Raw genomic sequence first — 5,838 nt, forward strand, 5'->3', positions numbered from 1 at the left:
TCTGGGTTTGTATAAATTACAGTAAACAAAAATACATTTTCATTTGTAGCACATGCTCATTTCTCAGCTCCTACTCACACTAGCCGGCCTCAGAGGGCAGATGCTTACTTGTCCTCTCAGGGTTTTAGAGGCCTCTGAAGGGCTGTGGGGGCATCACCAGGCTCATTATAAGCAGTTAATAATGCTACCTTATTGTCTAATATAGCTCTCCAGTCCTTCCCAGAGTGCTTGCACTACCCCAATGATTAATAGTTGTTATCGGTTAGTTCGTCATACTTGGTCAGTTTTTAGAAAGGAATATTGCAGGGCTGGGGAGCCTGAGGCCCTAAGGCCACATGTGGCCCTCTAGCTCTTCAAGTGTGGCCCTTTGAGTGAATCCAAACTTTGCTCAACAGAGACAGAGAGACAGAGACAAAGAGAGAGCAAGCTACTTTTCCTCTTTGGTTTTGTTCTTGGTAAAATAGATTAATGAGATTAAATTAAAAGAAATAATTAAGTTAAGGACTAAAGAAATAATGTATTTGAAACACTTTATAAGCAAAAAGTACTAAATGAGTTCAAGTAATTTTTATTATCAGGCAGCCTTAAGTGGGGGCGAGCCCCAGGGCTTCTGTTCTTCCCTGTTCTATGTTGGAAAAATGTTAAAGATAGCTTGGATGCCCCAGTTACATTATATTATTAATACTGAGTTAGGACAGGAGAGGTGACAAGTGTCAGCATACTCAGGGGATTTTACAGAAAAGAAATCAGATTCCTGTAAAGGGGAAGATTCACAGTATTCTGCCTGAAGTCTAGAGAGGGACTAAATATACTTTTATTTACTCATTTCCCAAAAGCCCCAGAGATGTGACAACTCCAGAACTGGTTTTATTGGAGTGGTTAATACATCCTCCTCCCTTTTCTGGTCTGGGACTGAGGTGCTAAGCAAATAGAGCAGAAAATCTCACATTTCCATGACCTTTGAGCTGTCTGTGATAATCTCCAGCAGTTACATACCTGAAAGTCACACACATAATTGGTAAACATAGATTTAATCACAAACACCACGAAACCAATTATCACTTTATTAAATATTCTCCTGCTGATACTGTCCTCATTGATCAGAGTTGGAGCCAAAGTCTGGTGTGTTTCCACCAGCGGGAACTGTATTTGCATCTTCTTCATGTGAGGATGCATCAAGAACTTGAGTAAATATGAAAGATTCCTCTCAAGTTCATATCTAGCCTCAGATGCTTACTCCTATGGGACCCTGGCAAGTCATTTAATCAGTCCGCCTCAATTTCTGCAACTGTTATAGGGGGGCCTTTATTTTTCGTGAGGCATTTGGGGTTAAGTGGTTTGCCCAGGGTCACACAGCCGGTAAGTGTTAATTGTCTGAGGTCAGATTTGAACTCAGGTAGTCCAGACTCTAGGATCAGTGTTCTATTCACTGCACCAGCAAGCTGCCCCTGAAAAATGAGGTTCTTATTAGCACCTAAGTCAAAGGGATCAACCAAGATAATTTGCAAGGCCTTTAACATAATACCTGGCATATTGTAGGTAATAAATTCTTTACTATTATTCCCCTCCACCTTCCTACAACACCAGGAGTCAAGAAGTTGCTTTAATTCTATAGCTTTAGGCCATTTCCCCCGTTCCCAGTCTAGTACTTAGCTCATAGTCTTTTTCTCCTCTGTCTCTTCTCTTGTCCTGGAGATCTGCATTGCATATGAGACTGTCTCTTCATCTATCCCAAATCCCTGAGTCCTCAACCTCCCCACTTTCCATAACCTACTTTTTTCTAACTCAATCACATGGTTATAGCTTAGATATCAACATTGTACTTAACTTTACCTCCTTTATAATTTAAAAGAAAAATGATTTTTACAATTAAAATGATTTTTAAGAACTTAATATTAAACATCAAGTCAAGTCTCTCCTCTCCACTCCACCCTCTGCCCGAAATAATCTTACTAAAGTCTGATCATGTAAAACAATTTCATTTCCAGGCATTTGAAGCCCTCTGAAATCTGTACTTCTTTCATATAATTTCTTTTCCTCTGAGGTTCCATCCTCTAGGATTACTCCTGACCCTGTTCTCCTATTCAATAAATTCTATGGTTTAATAAACTCCTTTTTACATCCAAAATCCAAGAAAATCTCTTCTTTGTCATTCAAACTCATACATAATTAGACCCTTTCTCAGGAAATGAGCTGAGTCTGTGATGAAATATAATTGTTCCTGAAATGTGTAAGAATTGTTTCATTCTTTGTATTTGTGCACTTATCACCTAGCATAGTTTCTGGCACACAATATGTACTTCATTAATATTTGTTAATTGATTGACTTTTAATGGGTTTCCTGATCCTCTGAAACTGCTAATGCTCTCCTTCCCTTGTATTCATTGTATATTCAATATTACTGTCATCATTATTGATTTCATTTCATAGATTCAATGTTATTTCTCAGTCTGTGACCTAAGTTTTTATTATTTCTGTGACCTTAACACTTCACATAGCCTTTCCTTCCTCCACTTTCCACCCAATGTCCCATTTCCTCTTGAATATCCCCTAAGGTTGACTACTCTGGGATTTGGTCCTTTCATACTTACCATCCATTCATCAAGCATGTATAAAGCACCTCTTCTATATTCATGAAAAGATAGGATTTCTTTCTCATTCAGTAATAGTTTGAAAGCTCCTACATGAAAAAACTAGATAACTGTAATATGAATCGAGTTCAGAATCATTGGCACATTCTCAGAAGTGGCTGAAGGTGGTACAACCCCACCATAGAGCAACCTCTGGCAGGGAGAAAAATCATAGCAATGATGCCATCAGAAGACCCAGGAAGCCCTGCGGTGACAGGTCAGGAGCTTTTCCATGCCTGTGCCCTGTTTATGGATGCACTTTAGATAGAGCTCCTTGTAAACATCCACTCTCCCTGTGTGTCCTTTCATGTGTCATATCTGTGCATGGCCACACTTCCCACACATGATTGGTGCATTTGTGGGAGACTATGCCCTAGGTTTATGGAGGAAATGTTCTTTGCTACATTTATTACTATTCATTATTCATTAAATGCTTTTTTGTTTTTAACTGGTCACAGTCCTTGGTTCATTGGGGGAAAAAAGTAAATACCTTTATGAGGGCTTATTATCTAATATCTTGAATACCTTAATCCTTGGGTAGCTAATTTGAGGGCGATATGAGTGAAAAGGAAGTGCTTCGCACACTACATGTCTGCTAATATAGTAGCTGAATGGGAGATCTTTGAAGTTTCTTCCAGTTACAAAATTCTGTGATTCTTCAAAGCTTATAACCTTGACAGACTCACAGAGCTGTTATTTTGTGGTTTGAATCACTGTGAATTATAGAGGTCTTAACATCCTGCTTACTTTGTCACAGCTTGTCAGTTATGAGATGATTTGGATATCTACTAAGAGATCAGTTAACTGCTCAAGAACGCTCACTATAACCCTAGGATTTTGAGAACAATGACACACAGAAATGGTTGTGATGAAGGGAGAGAATGAATAGCTCTTGACATATCCTTTTTGAAGGAAAAGACATCCTAGTATAGGCTCCCAGGGAAAAAAGCCTATATCTATGAATTCACTTGGACTGTTCCTCAAAATAACTTCCTAAATGAGAAATTAATTAGTTCATAGCTATATACAGCTTTAAGTTTCATTTTAAACTATGGGGAGAGATTTTGTATAATTTTTTTAAAAAGATTCATAGCTGCAATTCCTACCACATCCAACTTCAAATGAAAATTTTTGTTCCACTAGGAGTATTAAATGGACCTACCACGTGTAGTCAGAAGGATTGGGTTACTTTTGCATTATCTATTAAGATATCAGGGTCTATTTTAGAGGTAAGGCCTATCTTATTGATAAGTTTGTCCACTGGTAACCCTATTCTAATGGGAAATTTGCCACATGATTTTATTGATGCTGAAGCAGCTGCTGTGCTGTTGATCTGGAGTCCCTTTAATTCCCAGTTCTACAGACAGAAAGATGTGTCCTTGTGACTTCCTCTGTCTAGTTCCAGTGAACCATTTGCCAGCAACTGCATTTGTGAAACCATTGAATGTCCCTTCAACATCATTTTTATCCTCTGCATAGCTAAACATCATCAGGCTTTGCTGCCTGCTTGTCAGTCTTCTGGGAATTCTAATCTTTAGGGGGATGAGGGGGAACTTGTATATGGCTATATTCAGAGCCATAGCTATGAATCCAGGAGATTCCTTTCCCACTCATTCCAATCTTTTGACCAATCTGTCTTCCAGGAAGCATCAAATCACTGATTATCTCTTATAACCACTGAACTCTGGCTGTCTCACCAAGGACAGCTTAAGCTACAAAAATAAAGCTTTCTGAATGGATATCTGCTCTATCCCTCCTAAACACAGGCTTCTCTGAACCTTCAATGTTATAAAAATATTATTTTTTCCATCCTTTCATTCTCACAGTCTGGCCATCTGCCACTCTGGTGGGCACTAAGTCCGTGACCTTCTTCTTCAGTTTGGCTTGTCCTATTTCCCTATATACCACACAAGAAGAAGTTATTATGGATCCAAGGCCTCCGTGTCACTTACTTGTAGAGTGCATCATAACAGGGACTGCATTTATGGTTTCCATTCCTGTGCCACTACATTAATGGCACTCTTGAACATTGGTTCATCTCCTTTGCTGTCACATGGCTTGCCTGATTTATTAATATTCACAGTAAATTCTTTGCTAACACCCTTTGCAACCTGAATGAATGCCAGTCCCATGATGTATTCCTGAGTCTGATCAAAGAAATCTCTAAATGAAGATCCTGAAAACTTCCCAAAGATTTCTTAAAGAGTTCCTCTGGGTCAACAGTGGCCATCTTGCCAGTACCTCTGTCCAGAACTTCCCCTTCCAGAATCAAAGCCAGTTGGACCATAAGTATCATATTGTTTTCACTTCATCACTTAGTACCTTATGGGCTTCTTCTAACTGGGAGGACTTTTCCTTAGCCTTATGATCATCCTTATTCATGTCAGGGTGGTGTTTCTTGGCAAGCTGGTAATATTCTTGATCTCTTTCTGCCTGGTAATTCAGGATACTCCTAATATTTGGTAATAATCATTTTTGTCTGATAAAGGGAAACTTGTATGAAATGGAACAGTACAAATTAATGTGTACAATTTTATTGCTGAGAAGCTGACACTCAGTCTCAGTGTCAGGAATCTCACTGATTCAAAGACACCCAAACGTGGTGATGTGGTAGCATTGATTAGTCTTTATGTTGAGAGACCAGCATGTGCCTTCCTATGGTGCTGAATGTCCTTTACCCACTGCAGCTGGCGGCTTAAAATGGTGGTCAAGCCCAGCCAGTGAAAACCAATGGGCGGAGCACTTGGCCAACATCTTGACTTGGGAACTTTTTTTTTTTTAATAAAGGCCATCAGCTCCAGGTTGAGTACTCTTTCTTTGCCTTTCCTTAGAAAATGTTTTTTTCCATAGGGAGTACATAGGTCAACTGCCATCTTGTTCCTTTCTGAATTGTTAGACATTTTGAAAGAGTAGTCTATATTACTGAGAACATTTTGAATATCTTTAAAACCTATTTGTAATTTGAGAGGTTTGGGGGGATAATAGCCTGGTTTAGTGGAAAGAAATCACAAGTCATTGGTCTGCTTCACATGACTATTCACTGAGTGTAATGTTGGATATGGTACTTTACCTAAGGGGACCCAAGTTTCATCATCTGTAAAGGGATAGAGTTGTACTACATGGTCTCAAAGGTCTCAACTCATTTAAATGATGCCTTTGAGTTTAAAAATCATTTTCTTCCCCACAGTCTTTTCAGTTGTATAGAAGT

The 5,838-nt window shown here is 39.0% G+C and overlaps 1 pseudogene; it reads right to left on the reverse strand.

Moving 5' to 3' along the window:
* Positions 1–3,904: 3,904 nt before the first annotated feature.
* On the reverse strand, positions 3,905–5,384 carry LOC140522740 (dnaJ homolog subfamily A member 3, mitochondrial pseudogene; annotated as a pseudogene).
* Between the last annotated feature and the right edge of the window lie 454 nt (positions 5,385–5,838).

This window comes from Notamacropus eugenii, chromosome 2 (genome assembly GCF_028372415.1).
Source record: "Notamacropus eugenii isolate mMacEug1 chromosome 2, mMacEug1.pri_v2, whole genome shotgun sequence".
Taxonomy (NCBI): Eukaryota; Metazoa; Chordata; class Mammalia; order Diprotodontia; family Macropodidae; genus Notamacropus; species Notamacropus eugenii.